General features: G+C 40.8%; 1 protein-coding gene across 4 annotated transcripts in view; it reads right to left on the reverse strand.

The window, feature by feature from the left end:
• Nucleotides 1–19,452, reverse strand: part of dlgap4b (discs, large (Drosophila) homolog-associated protein 4b) — an 83,046-nt gene that overhangs the window by 35,497 nt on the left and 28,097 nt on the right. For all 4 annotated transcript variants that reach the window (XM_041034115.1, XM_041034114.1, XM_041034118.1 and 1 more), the window contains exon 2: nt 1,465–1,513. The gene's annotated coding sequence lies outside the window, so the exon portion shown is untranslated. The remainder of the gene's footprint in view (nt 1–1,464; nt 1,514–19,452) is intronic.

A 19,452-nucleotide genomic window follows, 5' to 3' on the forward strand; every position in this document is an offset into this window, starting at 1 on the left:
ATTATGATAATGTTGATGGGATCTGTACAACTTGTGCTCACTGGTAAAACCCTTACAAATGCAACATTCACTCCTTTTGTGACAAACATTACATAATCCTGCACACACAATGTGCAGTTTTTCACATCGTAGTTTTATGATGCAGTTATGCAAGACCAGGACTAAAACTCTCTATCATCTCAAGTCAGTTCTGTCAATAATTGAGTCCAGTAAATCTTATTTTCTTAAAAGAAGAGAAAAACTCAGCCAGTAGTGGAAAAATGTTGCAGCTATTTTCCAATAAAAAACACTTTTCAAGAATTTCTATACACGAGAGTCTGAAAAAGGCCAGATGATTCACAAGAATCAAGAAAAATAAAATTTGATTTTAGAAAATACTTGAAACAAGAGACTGACCCCCCCCTCTGTGGTTCCTCTCAGCTCTACGGAGGTTTTTAGCTTCTTTTCAGTGAAAAAACTCAGATGAACTCACGGTATTCTACCTACTGAGACGTCTACAGCAGATAGAAAAATCTGGTGAACATAGTGGATCAATCAGCTCCTAAAGAGTCTGATATTTCCATCAGAAATCAGTGGTGACCAAAACAGCAGGACATTGAATGCCGCACTTACATTTTCCAGGTAGCCAGAAACCTGACTCTAAATGTTGCTGTGTGCCTACTATCTCTGTAGACAGCAACTTGTTTGTTAATATGCTGACCATATCAACTATATTAGGTGATCACACGTCAGTGGTGTTTACAGTTTATTGCAGTTCCCCCAACTCGCAACATCAATCAATGTGTGTTTAAGGTTTCAAGAGAAAACTATTGATAAAATGTTTTTTTTTTTTCTCAGTGCATTTGTTACCTGGGCAGGAGTTACCTAAAAACGTTAATCTACTTGAAGGCAGTGTAAAACATTTTTCTGTAAACTTGTTCCTAACATCTCACATTCTTATTCTCTGAAAGCTTTGGCTTCTTATCTTTGCTGTAAGCAGCTCTGAGCGACTACATTGCCTCAAGAACTGCTTGAAAACCACAACACCAGTCTCCAGGTGTACAGAGAGCCAGTTTTAAATGCAAGCACTGGAGCTTCTGGAGAACTCACTGGAAAGTCTCACGTCCTCATCCATTATTGATAGTGCCTTAAGCCTTACTTGTGTGCGGGATGACAAGCTAAAAACCAGAAGTGGCAACTCAGTGGCCAAATAGTGAAGGAAGGGTTGTTTTTGAATTTGAATTTCACTAGCAGTGAGTCATCCTTTGATGTCCCATCGGTGTGTTTGCAGGGAAGAGCAATCATCTATTGATAAATGATGTCAGCGATGAATCCCGTCCCTGATGGTTGGTGGGGAGGAAGGAGTTAAAGGTTACGGGTTCAAGGCTATGGCTCTGTGCACGATTGTTTGTGTACTTTTTGTTAATTAAATTAAAAGCAGCTGAGTGCTGAGTGCCGAGTGCTGAGGTCAGGCAAAAGACTTACATTTGCAGCTCATTTCTCAGAAGGCTCGATCCGAGAAGGAGGAGGTTTCCTGAAAGAGATAGAAGGAGGACTGTGTCAGCGTTTATGTGTGTTGTGAACCCATATAACCGTGTCATGCTTTATTTGTTAACCGACAAGAAAACCAGAGCATATTTTGCCACAGACACACACACACACACACACACAGATACACACAGAGCTGAGGATAAGGCTTTGCCATGCAGCATTGCGAATCGGGTTAAAATAATCTGATTGAGAACCGGTGCTTGAGGGCAACTTGTGTGCAGGCTCAGGGCAGCAAAGTATCGGCAAGCAGCTCCACCTTGTTGTCTACTTTACTCTTCTCTGCCCTACTTTCTCCCTCTCTTCCTCCTCTCCCACACCTTGGAGCATAGTACAAAGGCACCGACTCGCTTTAGCGCATTTCAATCACGGCAGTCTCCCACTCATCCATATTCCAGTCGCTTTTATAACACCTGCAGTGTTACAGAAGCTATGACAATGTTGGATCAGGCTTATTTTCACCCTGGGGCCTCTGCAAACAGTCGTACACTCTCCATGTGTCTTGTCTGATAACACTTCTGATAAAGTGCACACTGAAGAGTTTGATCAGTGCTTGGACACAAGATTGTGTGTGTGCATTAGTGTGCCAGTGGACATTTATTCATGTGTATGTGAATACATGTTTGAGCTTAACCTATTTATCTCTTGTTGTCTGTGTTAAGTGCAGATTACAACTCTGTCAAACGTTCTCTCTTTTCTTTTTATCATTTCCATTGTCAGAGAAGACGTTTAAGCTTCTCAGCACCAAACACAAACAGCCCATACTCTAATAAGCACCTTCTATAATGTATGGGAGAACGTCTCTCCGAGGTCATACATCAAACTGCATCCCGACACTCTAGTTTTGCATTATGGATTTGTTTCCTCAAAAATTCAGTGAGGAGGCTCCTTTGTTCATCAGTCTCACAAGCACTCGCAAATATACATCGAGAAAGATATAACCTTGATGTTAATATTCAAATGCTGCTGTGTTCGGTGCTTTATTCTGCTGTTTTATTACATCTCCAACTCACAGCGTGAAAACTGTATGATATTCTCTTTGATATTTTTGGGTTACTCATCTGTTGCTCATCTGTGAAGGATTTGATGGTAGAGAGAACACAAAGAAAGTGGATGGCACATAAGCAACACAAGGATTCAATGCAACAGAGCATTCAGCATCCACACGGTGACCTGTTTTTGAATGTAGATGGCACATAACAAAAATCCACAAGGTATAAAAGAGTGTAAAGGTATTTCTCATTCTGTTTCTATGGTTTATCTCAGACAAACACAGCCACCATCTCTCTAAAGATCCATCAGCAGGGAGATGAAGCTTCACTCAGGGTCAAGCTCGAAAGCTGCCCATAATTTGAGGATCAAGTTATGCTGGAACAGAAATATCTGGAAATCAGAAGTGTTTATAGCTGTTCACACTGAAAGGTGGAGTGAAGGCATTCATTGTGCTGGTCTCGCATGTTCACATGAAAATTAGCCCATTGCACCAAAACACCGCCCTAATGACTCAAACCCAAACTGCTCTGAACAAATCCTACAACCTTAATAAGAAAATATTTTGTTTGTGATTCCAAAATGACCCATATGGGCATTGTCTGATCAATTAAAAAGACACCATTATTTTGTCAGTGCTTTCCAAAACTTTAGCTACTAAAATATTTGACATCAATGTTTTCTGATGTACCACCTCTGTGGTTTTTGTTAGGTTCAGGGAATTAAAAGTTAATGTTGTGGAACGATTGCGGTCATGCTTAAATGAAACCAGTGTTGACAGCTAGTAGGAGACAAGCGGTGAACTGCAGTCTCCCATGTCATAATCACACCCAACAATCCAGCCCAAACCTCTTTGCTAAGAGGTTTTCAGGCGTTACAACATCGCGTCTGCCTTTGCTTCTGAGTTAGAACAGTCTTTATTCACAGAGCCACAAGAGGAAGGCCTCTGGCAGAAGAAAGTCAACACCGGTTGCGACTAACTCAGCTGATTTGAATCAACATTCGGGTGGCTGTGGCTCAGGTGGTAGGGTGAGTCATTCATTAATCACAGGGGTGAAGTGTCCTTGCGTAGGACACTGAAACCAATGTGCAGGCCACTGCCTGTCATCTCTTCTATGTGAGGACAGTCTAGAACATTCAAAACTGTTTGTTTCAAAAGTTCAAAATATTACGATAGAGTTTACAGTGAGTGTCCTTGTATCCTTATCTTATTCATTATGTCTTGTTTGCACAAGTAACCTGAAATGTCCTCAAACATATGGAGACACAAAAATATGAGCTATTATTCAGTAACTACTATTACTATTTTTGTATGTACTGTATGTTAGTGGTGACCCTTAACATCCCTGGTCACTTGTTGTTCCCTGAAATCTGAGTGGCCGTGCAGGTACCAGGTATTTTAGGATTTGCTGACGAGAATGTCAGGAAAGGGGTCGTTACTTTAAATAAAAAATTTAAAGTTCAACCAGTCTCACTGAGAAACGGGCAAATAGAAATGCAGGATGAACTGGTTATGATGGTTGGCTTTAATAACACCATACTGCAGGATGAACAGACTGCCATTCAGCCAGCTTGGTGGAGGTGGATGCAAGACAAAATGTCATGTGCTTCGACCACAGCGCTCAGAATGACCTATGGATGCACCACTCTGCCCTGAACAACCACAACCTTTGTAAAATTTGTAAAAACTGTTTCACCACTGTGGTTAGTTTTGATTTTTGGGACAGAATCAACAAACACAAAACTCAAAAGTGCTGTGACCTTTTGCAATAAAATGTCAAGGAAAATTGCACAGACACACAAATACACATGCACACACCTCTTAACAGTGCTAAAGGTCATCTCATATCGGCTTCAAAGTGTTATTCAGAAGAACTTAAATGACAAGAACAAAAACATAATCCAACATCCCCCAGTTAGTAACCATTATCAATATGGATCATATTAATGGGGCACAGAATAAAAGGGATTTTAAAGTAAATACAAACGGCAAAATGCAGAGGATAAAATAGTGAACGTACTGCCAAAGCTACATCAAGAAGCCATTAGGATTCCTTACACTTCCTGGGAGAACAGATTGTCACACACTTTAAGCTCATTCATAAAGCAAAGATGAACTTGAAGAGAAGACAAATGAAAGGCACTTTATAGAGTTTTGGGGATTGAATTGGGAATGGGATTCATGCCAAACCACTCTTCCCTTGCTTCACTGCCCACTGCAGATTCGAACGACTAATGTCAAACTGCACTTCACAGCACCGGGTTCGTTGGGGCAGAGTAAGATAAATTAGAAATGAGATTGGGAAACAGATTGAGGCATCAGGCTGGAGGGATCTGCTGATTGGGCTCTTCATTTAGGGAATGCATTATAAATGTCTGTTCACTGGCTGTGGAAAATCTCTCTCACTGACGGAATGAATGGACTTTAAGTCCTGATGGAAATTGGCCTCAATTGAGAAACAATTACATTAGATTAGATGTTTCAGATTTTGTAGTTAAATTGAGTGCATTGATGATTGAGGATTAGTTTTTTTTTCCCCCAGCACAGCAGATGTCACGTAGCAGGAAAAGTGCAGTTTTTAATTGAAAAACAAAACAAAAGAGAAACAAAAAATAACGATAATTTATTTAGCAAACATTTCAGTGAGATATATTTCAACAAAGGGACTTGTTGTGGGATTCGGCCTCCCACAGCTCACCTAACTTTCTTTACACCAACCTAGTCATACTCATTCAGGGGTTGTTTAAGGTGGAGAAATCCTGTTTTCTTCAAGATGTGATGTGACAGAAAAAAATCAGGCAGTGGATCTAAATGCGATAGCAGTCACTGTGGCGCCCTGGTAAGAATTAATGTATTATGTATTACTCACTGAGAGCTCTTGAGGGTCATTATGGTCTGTCCATGGCCCCTGTACACAGGAACACAGTGATCCTGGCTAAAGCAGGGAATTCTGTTCAACTGCAACTGCAAAGGTTTAGGAACTCAGAGCATCGGTTTGTTATATTACAGTGGATTACAAATGGCACCAGAGGTCAGCTGTGACAGGTTACATTCACAATGTTCCATGTCCATTTCCCATTTAATCATATAATATGGGTCCAGGGATGGAATTTGATAACGGTTTAACGGGTTTAACGGTTGGTCCTGTATTTTGGTCTAAACTATCATGCTAACACCCAACTAAGGTGGTGAGAATAGCAAACATTATACCTGGTTATCATCAGCATGTTAGCATTGTCATTGTGAGCATGTTAGCATGCTGACTTTAGCATTTAGCTCAACTCAGTGTCTCATAGACTGATTGTGATGGCATTTACTTTCAATCGCAGCTCTGTCTGTTCCTATAGCAGCCATCTGTTGGTTTGTTTTACCAGTCATTAGCGGTGCTGAAGTGACATCAGTGCACGGTCTTTATTATGGCTGAAGCTGCAGTGGGAGAATCAGACGAGCCAACACGTTCCTCGCCTCACACTTTTTCTTTTCCTCTGTGGGAAAATCACTTTCAAACATCACTTGCAGCTCATGCAGTCAGACCAGTTCTGAACGCTGGTTTGAGGTCAGAGTGCTGCAATGACACAGAGCGGAAAGAACAAGAAAGTTGGTCCACTTAGACTGTGTTTACGCCCACAGGTTCAACAGTGTATAAATATTGCATATTGTACAACGTAAGTTACTCATGAAGTCGAGCTGCCTTTTCACCGCATACTTTCTTAATCTTACTCAAGTTGTTTAAGTAATGGCCACTTTATTTCCACAACAGTACTTGTCATAAAATACCAGTGCTTTTAATTAGAGAAAACACCGTTTTTCCACCCACATATGAATACCACATACTTCTATGAGATATAGCAAATTATCATTAACCAAGTATATGTTTTAATATCACCTGTTTATTCTGGAGTAATCCAGAAATGCTAAGATGAGAGACAAAGTTGTCAGAGCAACAGGCTTTAAATCAATCCCTTGTTGTCACCTCTTAGCCATGAAATCCAATTACTGCAGTACCTGAAGGTCACTGTGTACAGGTGTGTTCTCAAGCAAACGCTGATTAATCAGAAGCTGTAACTGCAGTATGTGAGTTTTGCACACAGTCACATGTGATGTTGTAGAAACTATGTAGAACTGAAGAGGAACGGGCTGGTGAAAAGGCCAACAGATTCGAGAGCCCTTTAGAAATCTGTTGGGCCATTTAATCAAGGGGACGACGAGAACTTCTCCTACTTCTACAGTTTGTAGTATTCAGGCAGCAGATGGGAGGCGACTTGAATGTGACTGAAGATGAATCCCACAAGTGAGGCAGTGTGACAACGCTTTTGGAAAGAATCACACGCTCATTTCAAAAATCTCAGCATGTTATAATTATGCTAATGACTCAGTAGCTGGCAGCGGATGTGGCAACTGGATTAAATGTGGCCACTGCTATAACGTGTGTGTGTGTGCGCGGGAGAGAGAGAGAGAGGGGTGTGAGTGCATGTGACAACAAAACATGTGCCAACATTATGTTCATTTATTAATGTTAAATTTGAAAATAAATCCCTCTGACACTGAAATCCACTCAGTTTGCAAACAGGACGCTGAGTTAGCTTTAAAAGGACACAAGATGTGAGATGCTTGTTATTTCAGGAAGAGCAATGATTTGTTGATTAACAGATTAATAGAATATGTTGGAGAATCAATATTTCTTTGATTAAGTTACCCTTATCTTCTACCTATCTACCTTCTCCTCTGGCTCTTCCATGGTATTTTATTTATCAAGATACAAGGTTCTGTGGGCAAAGTCTGAATTGTCACATTATTTTTCCAGTGACAAAACTAAACTGAGAAAATTAAAGCAAAATTATCTGATAAAACAGTAAAGACAATTTTTTTGTCTTTACTTGGGTAAAATTTTAGACTTGCTTAACTTGAACACAGATACAGTTGTATGATTTCAAGTCTTCTACCAGCTACTATTATCAATGAAAGCACCAAACACCTCTGTTCTGCAGCAGATCTGAAGCTGTTTGAGGACTACCGTCTGTTTTCATGTTCACTCCCTCCAAGCTGTGAGCGAGAGGATGAAGTACAGAGAGAGAGAGAGAGAGAGAGAGAGAGCGAGAGAGAGAGAGAAAGTGGTGGAAAACCAGCCTGAGCTGGCTGGTCTCTCTCTCTCTCTTTCTCTCTCTCTCTCTCAGCCGTCCTCAGGGCTGAAAAGTCATACACTAGAATAAGCTGGAAATAAAACTCTCAGTGGATGCCAAGTTTCTGCTCTTGCTCATCCTTAGAACTTTAATTTACTTTGTGCTTTGGTTCTAAAAGTTCCAAATAAACCATTAGGTCTTCGGGGATGCAGGGTTAATGCTAGGCCTTTTCTTTTCATTAGAAAAGGCCTAGCCTTTTCTTTTCATTAGATCTTGAAGCAACCCACACAAGACTTGTACAAATACAGTAAAATATTTGACTTTAACAGCTCCAGTATTCATTACTCTGTAGCTTACACAAAGAACGCTCAAGTTCCCCGTGGCACCGTCACCAAAAACGCATTTCAAACACTGACGTCCCCTGATGCACTTCAGAAAATAAATACAACACTGATTAAGAAAATCAATAAATCAATCAATCAGGTAATGCGATTCTAATCAGTGAAGGAACTTTAATAAGGTAAACTGAAGAGAACCGGGCTTTCAGAGGGATCAGTGGACGAGCAGGTAGACACGTAGAGACAACAGGTGCTACACACAGGCAGCAGGCACAAAGGTAAACGTGTAAACATAAGCAGGTGATCGGACACTGACTGGGGACAAAGGGGTTGGGGTAAGTACTGACTGGGATAATGAGAAAATGGAAAACAGGTGAGTAAGTGGATATGGAGTCAAGAATAACGTCCGGGGACATCTGGTGGGTGGATGGAGCATGACAGGTGAGTGTAGGGGAGGGAAAGAAGGTAGGAGGAGATGTGATGGTCCAGAGGAGGTAATAAGACAGCCCAGAGACGAATCATGACACACTAGGTAGGACACATGGAAATTACCCATTATACATGCTTTGTCCAGTCAGTTTTTACACATATTCAATTACATGTTTTTCTTCTGTGGTCCTGTTTTGTATGGTATTTCCAAACTACAAGTTATTCATAGCTGCACTGAACTGCATTTCTGTCATAACTCTACATGGTCATAACTCTGGCTGATTTTAAGGTGGTATAGTTTTGCTGGAAGGCAGGTTTTTCTGATCAGAAGTTCAGAGAACATTTTGAAACAGTTATTTATTTTCCATTTCCTGCAGATGTTTTAATGGGATCACCAAAGGTTTCCTAGAGACGGTTTCATTAAATATAATTGCTTTGACCAGATGTCAAGTTTGCCCTTGATGTTTACTTTCTCTCTCAATGCAATTCTTAATCAGCAGATGTATTTCAAACCACTTTTGAGCTTTCTGACAACTAAAGGCCAGATCATAATGCCAGAAAAGTGCTAACTAAAGACCTAATATATGTTTTGAGCAGCATTCTTTAGTTTGTACATTTATCTTGGTTCTGTTCCAATGTGATACTGTCATTTTGTTGCATTGACTTCTAACCACAACACTTCATGCTTTGAGAAAGTTTCATTGCAATTTTTTTCTAAATAAAAATGGGTTGCAATAACTGTCAAACACAGGATGGCATCATCTAAAACCCTTACAGAGACAGCACAGTTTGCCTGATACGAGTCAAACTTCTTATGTCTCTTTGTCTGTGTCATTGTTAGAAGTTTAGATCTTGAGGAACCTCTAGAGGAAACTGGTTGTTGACAGAGGATGTGGTTCCTTTTATTTCCTGGAATTGAAAAGGTACAAGTCAATTAGCCTTCCAAATCAATCAGAGAGATCACTTAATTAGAATAAATTAGTCTTGAAACACCAGTCCCTCGTCTCATGCCTCAGCTCAAGCTTGACAAAGCTGACTCTCACTTCAATCAATATACCTTCATCAGCTGTTTTGTTGTTTGTGGAATATAATAAAAGATGGAGCCTTATGCAGTATAGTAAAAGATGAATTACATATACCTCAGTGGTTTTGTTGCACATAAGCCTGCAAACAGTCATAGACCAACCAGTCAATGTTCTATTCAATCGTGTGAGACTGTTTCTATTGTAACATATTTGAGCTGTAATTCCATATTGAACCCTCACTTTTCTAATATGTTCTAAGGAGTCCATTAAGTACGAGACTTTCCATAAATCTTGCAGTGCGCTGCCCTCAGCTGTGGCTGTTCTAAGCGAGAGAATCCATATATGTTTCAGCTGAGGACAGTCGAGCGGCAGACGGTGTAAATGGAGACTGCTGGTAAAATGCAGGCCAACTGTGAACGCAGCACGCTAACTCTGCAGGACCTGGCTCAAGAGAGATGCACTGCCTTCAGCTAATATACACACGCACACATGCATGAGCAGACACACACACACACACACACACTGAGAATACTGTACATAAGTGTTTGCGCATGAGGCCCGCTATTACACAAAAACACACAATAACATACACACCAGTCGCACAAATACATACAAATATGGATCCAGGGACACACATGAGCACAGATGCACACATTCACACACACTCACACACACACACAAGGGACAGAGGATCAAGCACTCGAGGCAGACAACACCGGTCCCTCTCTGCCCCGTCTGTCTCTGGGGCTGCAGCTACAAGGTAAAAAAAAAAAGTGAAACAAAGCTTCATTTTCTGTCACCAGACACAGCCACACACACACATTAAACACACACATGTATAACAAACACAGATGACCAGAGTCTGGGAGTCCATTGACAGATGGGTAGAGGGAGCAGTGAGGGAGTGAAAGAAGGTTGGAAAAATTAGCACATGCCATTTCTTCCAACTGCTTTTAAGTGTCTGTAACAATTTATCTCTGCTGCCTCCGTGTATGAGTACGCAGACATAAAAGGATTATTTAGCACCTACTTGAAATTATGTGACTGAAGGTGGTGAGATGAAATTGACGAAAACTCACCTTTCTTTCCATTTTATAACTGTGAAATAACGCGTCTTTGTGTATGTGGTATATAATGCATTCAGACGTGTGTGTTTCTGTGGGTGGGTGTGTGTGAGAGTAGTTTTCTGTGCTTATTTGTTTCAGAATTGTTTAATCAGGGATTTATTTAAACTGCTGCCAGTGTTACACGAGGAGAGCATCCAATCTATTATTGATTTTTTAAATTAGCCCACAAGCAGCTCATTCTCTAGACTGGGTTAAATAGATCATTGGCTGTCCGTCGTATATGTGAAAATAGTAGGTTCCAGATGAAGTCTCACGTAGGACCGATGTGCCAAGAATTTACAAATGGTTATTGCTTTACTGTCAGAAATGCTGCAGGAGTCTCTATGCCATTTTAACCATTTCTATACTTTATATAAGTTCAGGAGCAAATCCCAATCATTTTTCCAACTACAAATACCATGTTATCTAATGCTAATTTGGCTGCAGTGTAAACTTCCCCAAACAAAATAAAGAGCAGGATACAGTTGCAGCATCTTGGCTCCCACAGGGAGGCTGTAGCAGTCCTGAACAGGTACATTTATAATGTAACCTGGAACCCTGCAAAATAATGTAGGGAGCTAATGACATGCCCCTTACCTGTGGAAATAATGCTAGGCTACTACTGTGGGTAGGAAGGTAGTTGGGTTAGCTGAGCATGCTAACATTTGCAGCTTATATTGCGACAGATAAACAAACAGTTTAATCCATTCCTTACACTTTTGCTCTTGTGTTTTGGGGTTTTTGGTTAAAAACTATTGCTCATATTACAGCCTCATAAACCAGAGGTGTCCAAACGGTTCCACAAAGGGCCGACCAGTCCAACCAGTCAAAAACACACAGTTTGTTTCAAGTCTGGCGTGCTGCTGCTTGGTTGGAACAAAAACCTGCAGCCACACGGCCCTTTGTGGAACAGTTTGGACACCTCTGTCATAAACACAGCTTCAGCGTGTTGAAAAATTCAAAGCTTGACAGAACTGCCATTCCTTGTAATAACTGCTAAGCTATGATCAGACAATCACAGGGTCAGGGCTAATTCACTGCAAAAAAATTAATGAATGACATTTATCAATGGTTTTTCCATTATCATTGTGAATTATGCAGAAGCTGCAAATCAATGTACTATCCTGCAGACAGACAGTAATGTAACAGACTGTAATTAATGCATGTCTGAATGGTAGATACAGAAGCTGTAGGCCTGTGCTGACCTTACATAACCCTGTGAGTGACTACAGTACTGTATAGCAGTGCAACAACAGGTTACAGCCGCCAGCTGAGCTCTGTAACCACCCGAGAAAAATTCATGTCAGTGAAGCTACCAGAGAACAATGTGACCATTCTGTCTCTCAGCAAGGTTGCTGAATGGCAATGTGGGTAATGGTAAGTGAGCCTGAGGTTAACAAGTGTCCACATCAGGCCGACCACTTTGTGTGAGTGCTGTGTCTTACTGGTAACATCATTTCCCATGCTGTGATGGGACAACGCAATAAAAGAATCACCAAAGAGATGTGTAGTGATTCACTTTTATTTTCAGCTGTATTACAAGGTGGGAATACAATCGCATCACCGAGCCATGAAAACAAAGACGCAATATGACACCTCGAATTTTCAATTACGCTGGCAGGTAGCGGCCATTAAGCTGCTATTACTGTTATTAAACTCTCTGCTGTCTTTATTGCAGGATGAAACTCAGGAGACACTTCCCAAGCCCCAGTGGGAGACATAGATATATATAGATATATATGTGTAACCAAATAAGTCACATTCAATTACAGCCTGTGGAGACCCACACCATTACCAATGATGCTATTACCGCTGTCTGGAATATGGCTGACGGTACTGCCAACAACCTGGCTATGGCAGTGATTCTCAATTTAACATCCTGTTTATTGGTTTAGAGCAGCTGCTGACGGCAAGAAGTCAAACCTCTTCCCATCCATGCCTCTGTGATATTGTTAGCCTTGAACATAGCGTCACCGAGGCCCTTTGTGAGTTACAGACCAACAGCCGGGCCATTTGAAAAGAGAGAACAGAAGTACTACAGAAGAGAGTGGGCTGGAGGGATAAAACACTAACTGAAATAAATGATGTGCTTGCTGCACCTGACCAGACAGCCCAGATTCATGGGAAGCAAAAGACAGATGAGCGTCAGTGGGGATGCTTGCACGAGAGGAGGGAATTGGATTTTACAAAGGCAAACAAGATGGATGGATGCACACCAAAGCCACCCTGTCTCCAAGGCTAGTGGCTCTACTATCTGATACCTCAGAGAGGTCGAGGAGAGGGGAGGGCCAGCACGTCACATTTAAAAGACAACAAGGGGGGAGTAGACAGGCACGCTGGAAAGTAGGACAAGAACAAGCTGGCCTACTGTAAAAGCCCATGGGATGTTCATAGATAAAGAAAGACCACTCAGACTGACAGCAGAGCGCTGCGTTTACTGAGCCGCAACAATGGCCTGTTAAGACAGCAAGACAGCAGGAAAGCAGCACGTGATTATCAGCTTTTATTAAAGTTGCTAAAGTTGCTATCTATATTTGCTTGTGGCAACAGATTAGTCACCAGCTACATTACAGGCTGCAGCAAAAACTAAGTATTATTTACCGTTTTCCTTTTCACAATAGCAGTGATTTAAAGTGGCCTGCCAGTCACACATTGTAATGGCTACTGAGGCCTAAGAGACCACTGCAGGAAGGTCACGGTCTTAAAATATCTAAAATCGAAAGCTGCATATGTTCACTGCCACTGCAGAAACCTAACGTGTAACACATTGACATGCCATTAATTTAACAGCCTCAAGGTTATTACAATTTGAAATCCCGCAAGACAAGAAGTGTCAAAAAATGGATTTTTATGCTAGTTTGACCTGGTTAGGACAGCACAGATGCAAAACGTTCCCTTTGCTGCGTTAAAATCGAGTTTTTCTTCAACCACCATAATTTAATATAAAATGCAATCCAATTATATTCATGCTGCCGTTTTTCACAGAGATAATGCTAAAGAATAAGCAGCTTCAGTAAACCACTTTAAGTGAAGAAAGAGGGACAGAAGGGCATGGAGAGCAATCGAGGCTAAGCACGGAATGGTCTCAATGTGCTTTTCCTCAGAATAATAGTCTCTAAATGGTCGGTGCGTGCCCTGCAGTCTGCTTTGTGTTTTTCCTCCCAATAAAGACGAGCATGAAGCAGACATCTGGACAGTCCTTGAGCGCCTGCACGAACATCTGCTACAGCTCAGCAGCAACAAGATTGTGTGTGGACAACTGTGCAGGTGTTCCTCCAAGAATACACACGCAGATTTCTCTGTGCAGGAAATTGACATAATCACTTCATTTGTGTCAGCTGTTTTGCTGGAAGGGACAAGCAAATGATCAGTAGCTACCATTACTGAGGACAACTGGATTCATCTGCTACCATCTGCGACCAAAGATTATTATTGAATGAATCTAAAAAATAAATAAAGAAATTCTAATACTGGGCAGCAAACAGAAATGGGTCCTTTGTTGGTGTTTCATCACTATCATGTTGGCTCCTGCTTTCCATGTGCGATGTCAGGTGAAGATAAATTCAGTCAAAAGGAAATTTCAGACGATGGCCCCTTGATTCTGAGACACCGAGGCTTGTTTCACTTGAAGCAGTGACAGAGTTTTTGTCAAGTAATGATTACCATACTGTATGTTTGATGACATTTGAAGCTTAAAATGTCACTGAACCTCGGAAAGGCTTTGATCCACGGTTTTGATGTGTACAACAAAATGGGCAGTGCATTCAGTTTCTTTGACGCCAGGAAAGAGGACTTCTGGTTGAAGAACAGACAAGTAAGGAGGCTGGGAAAGAGGCGATTGAGACTTAAAGGTACCCTGTGGAGTTTTCCTGTTAACAAAGTTAAGAATATATAACTAGTTTTGTTATGTTTACATTCAGTGTGTGTTTGTGTGTGTGCGCGTGCGCGTGTGCGTAGAGCTTTTAGATGTCTAAATCTCCACAGGGAACCTTTAAGTTAAATGGTAACCTACTCCTCTGATGAGAAACATTTTATGTGTCATTAAAATGACATCAGTACTATATGATATTTTAATGACTTGTCTTTGTGAGGTTTAGTGACTATTGCTCAAGTTAGTGATAACATAGAAATCAAGGAATAGGAAATGTTGTTAGAGACACCACTCTGATCCAGACTGAAATATCTCAGAAACTATCTGATGGATTCCCGTGAAATTTTGCACAAAGATTCTGCCAACTTTGGTGATCTTCACACTTCACCTCCAGTGCCACCATGAGATTTACATTCGCATTTGTGACTCAAATGTCACAAATGAACCCACTGACCATTAGCATGTTAGCATGACAAGGACAGCTTTTAGCTTGGTATAGTCTATTTTAAAACTATTTTAAAACAAAAACTTTTGAAACATTTGAATGAAAGAGTCTTTCTGTTGTACAGGACACTCCCTTAGTCCCATTATGATATGAACAGTCTGTCTCCCAACTTTGATAATGAAATAAAATGCATAAGATAAATCAAATGTACGTTCCCACTCAGACAAATCACTTGTTATATAGATTAAGAATATGAAAGGAAAATACATAAATCCAGAGCGGCTGCAGGGCCTTTATCACTCTGCAGGAGCAGAAATAGGCTTTACTTGATTATGGCCAACACTGCCTAATAAAACATTTATTATACCATTTTGACTCACATAATGTAATATGATATAACCTAAGTGCTACTTACTGCAATACATTAACAAGACAATATGGGTATCGGGAGATCAAATAAAGATTTGCAACTTTTGTGCATATATCAGATTTAAATGAAATCAATAAAGCGGTGTGCCTGTGCTTTGTTAAGGTTAAACACTGTAGATGTTTTTTATTTCTGCAAACCAGCAGACATTGCAGTGATTGGAGCTATAAAGCTTCTAATCTTTTTTCAAGGCACATGCTAAGAAAGTCCCCTAAAGCTTCACAAGGCTTTGTCCACCTATCATCACTCGACTCACGAGCCCCTGAATCACAATGAGGTTATTGTAATGCAGAAAAGAAATATGGATTCTACCACTGTAATGCTGCCTGCTACCTATTTTAAGTTTATAAGGAATCAAGGGCTCTGTGCCCTTTGATCACACTTAAAAAAATGTTCTCTGCTTCTTTCTCTGATATGGGTTCAACAGCAAGGTAACAGACAGTGCTCTGCTTTAAAGTATTCTCTTCTGGCAGCTCATTACAGATGACACACGTCAATCCACTCACCAATCAACAAATTACCATACTTTAATACATGATGTTTCATGCTAATCAAATTAAGGTGGAACACTGACACCAATCCAGTGGGTGACAGGTGATACACTGGATCTGTGCAGTTTCAGGAAATGAATAGAACTGGGATTGATTTTCTTAGCTGAGAGTACAGAGAACGATGTGATACATTTCTCTGTTCTACAAAGTTTTGTACTTTGAGTCCTCATGAGGATAAACCACAATCACACACACACACACACTTAGGGATTCCTAACTTTCTTTTGGTAGTGATTTAAATATGAGATGTTTTGTTTCACTTGACAGCTGTGATTGTAAATGATTGACATTTGTAAGCCTATATTTGACTGAATAAGAACACTTTGGCAGCTTGAAAGAAATGCATATTTTATTTGGTATTGATTTCTAAATGTCAGATAACAAACTGCTCATTCCCAAATCAGCCATGTATCTGGGTTGTTCTCATGCAGAAAATTTAACATCTGATTTTATCTCTATGCAACATCCTCCTGAACATTTTGTTCCTGTCCTCTTTGCATCTATAAATTTTGTCTAGAAGGACACTAGAAAGATTTGTTTCTGAGGCCTGTAAGGTGCCTTTTTTTGCACCAAAGCCTTTGTTTCTCACTTCTTGCAGAGCTGAACAACTGCTTAGTTTGTCCTATAGACCAGAAGACTGATACTGTTACAGATCAGCTCTGAAGCCAAGCCTCCATCGTTTCACACAATGTGCCGAGCTGATGTTGCTGATCTGAAGACTGTTTAATCATTGTCTCTGCAGCTGAGAAGGTCTAAGCTGAATCAGAAGGCGTCCCAGTTCTCCATTTCCACATCTGTGACTTGGTCCCAGGGGACCCCTCAAAACGGCAATGACGTGCTGCGGTGATGCTCGTGTTCCTAGTCATCACTACTGACACACTTCCTTCTGCCCACCCCCACAACAGTGTGGAGGGGAGTCCCAAACAAAAACATATTGCAAGGACCAAAGCGACGCCGTTTGCTGCTTTAATAGCTGAGACAGAAGCCTCACCAACGGTATTGCTGTCGTGATAAACTATATATAGACTCTGCCCTACATACTGCATGTTTGCCTTAAAAGAGTTAATAGTGTCTACTTTGTTAGCCAATGTGTCCTCACTAAACATGGACAAATTGTCTATCTGAAAACAGGTGTGAGGTCGAGGACAAAGTGGAAATCAGCTCATCTGCTGAACAAGGGCTTAAAGGAGCAAAATAACTGGGCCCTGACACTGAGTTTTACAGACTACAATGAATCCACGGGCCATGTTTGTTGGACTTCTAGGAATTACACTTCAGAAAGAACTCAGGAGTAAAACACTTGAGCTGATCACTATGGAGGAAGTCATTTCTGGGCTAAATCACAGGATCTAAGGACTATACCCATGTATTACAACATATCACTGGTCACACCGAAGAGCTGCAATTTTTCATCATCTCATTTTCTTCCATGTTGTCCACAGTAGGTGTAGGTGTGGACAGTAGCTTATTTTGGTAGTGAACTTTGGCACAAAATCGCATTCAAGATACTGCAAAATGAATATGACCATAAAGCAGTCTGTTAACTGACACATTATAGCAGATTTTATTGTTTGGAACACATTAATAAAATAACAAACATTTAACTTTTTTTTTTTTTTAGATTTCACTATTGTTGATCTGTTATTTTTGGAAATTCACTGGCTCAAGAATATGTTCATTCAGGTTTTTCCAGCACTACAGTAACATCAAATACAGCAACAGACAGGCTGTGCTGGATCAACTCACTGAAGTGGTACAACTCACACTGAGTCCTCATTCTGTTTGGCGACGGCTCTATCTTTATACCAGTGAGACAATGCTGCACATGTTGTACTGAATTGTAAATGCATGAATCAACTGAATCGTACTCTCACATTTCCACAACCATTAGACTGTGAATTCCTAATTAAATCTGGAATGATATAATGAGGTGGGTTAATGTTTTTCACATAAGGGGAAAGGATACCATAAGTATGCAAAACAGGAAAGACCGCATGGTCAGACTTTGAGTTAATGTTATTTGTTAAAACAAAAAACAACACAAAAAACAAACAAACAAACAAAAAACAAAATAATGCAGCACAGAGTAATTAACTGAATTACTTATAAAGGCATATCCCACACTAACACAAAGAAATAAAATTCTGACTGTGACTGTGACGTCTTATTATCTTGACATAGACATACTGTAGCAGATATGTAATTTATGGAGCCATAATCTCAAACAAAATTGATCAAACTATGCTATCAAAACAACATATTAGCATTTTCTACTCTACTCTGAGGCAACTGCTGTCAGTTTTCTTATTCATTCATATTTCCTTCTCCAGGAAAAAAAGCATATTCCTCTTCCTGTGATTTGAATAAACAGGACTGCTCCTGCTCGAGGCTCTCCTTTGAATTTTCCACTTCACATCTTGAGACAAGCTGTGTAAATATGACGAACAACCACGCCGGCCTGTCACAGAATGATCCAGCGTCACCTGCAGAGAGGAAGGATCAGGACAACTGGTGTTTTCACCTGCGTGCTGTCATTCATGGGCAGGAAATCTCACTTAATGACAAGAGGGTCGGCTCGAAATCCTCGTTTTCCTGAAGCGATTTAGAGAGCCAGAAAGTCATCTGTCGGATGTGAATAGGTGATTCACTCACAGATGTGTCAGCGGATGTGTTCTCAAGCTTAAGTTATGGATGATTTAGCTGATTCATGGAGGAGACAAGACAGGGATGAGCTGGCATATTTCTCTGGCCTCGGTGGCTGATTAAAGGACCAGTGTGTAGGATTTAGTGGCACCTAGTGGTGAGGTTGGATCCAACTGAATACCCCTCCCTTCCCTGGCCTTCAGGTAACGAGAAAAAAAAAACGGCTAGAGACAGTGTTTGGTTTGACTGTTCTAGGCTGATGTAGAAACATGACAGGACCAGCTCCCTACGTAGATATGACGGGCTGATTCTAAGCTAGCGAAAACACAATGACTCCCATTTTCAGGTGATCACTAATGAAAACATAATTATTAATATTATATTCCAATAAATCCAACACACCGGTCTTTTAACAACCTGCTACATAAACCTCCTGGGAGTTAGGCTGAGGCTGAAGCTTCACAGGTGAGGAGAATGCAATTAGCACGAATGGGAAATGGCATTCAGCAGCAGCAAGAGTAAACACAGCATGAGCACTGCTCTACTTTTTCTCTACAGAACTTTTGCAGGGAAAACAAAAAAAACTTGGATGTAGGTCATTTTCAGCTGAACCGTGGTGAAGAGTGAGCTGAGGCAGCCCACTAGCCTTTGCTGTGGTCCAGGCTTTGTGTCAGAGCGAAGCATCTTGAAGTACACTCCTCCGCTTAACAGGCAGCGCTTCAGACACGACAGGATTGCTGTCTTTCTTACCACCCACTGCAACTTAACACATCACATTTAAAATGCTAAGTAGAATTGAATATGTCAACCATAACTACAGAGACTCTATTAGTCCTCTTTAATGTAAATCACAGAGACGTTGGGAGATTCCTTTGAAGAGTGGGAACATTACTGTGTCACTGCCAGAGGCTTTAGAAGTGCTCAGGCACTGGCGAATCCAGGAAATACAGCTTAGTCACCTCTGTGCTGTGCGTTTGCT

This window comes from Toxotes jaculatrix, chromosome 3, assembly GCF_017976425.1.
Source record: "Toxotes jaculatrix isolate fToxJac2 chromosome 3, fToxJac2.pri, whole genome shotgun sequence".
In the NCBI taxonomy this organism is placed as follows: Eukaryota; Metazoa; Chordata; class Actinopteri; family Toxotidae; genus Toxotes; species Toxotes jaculatrix.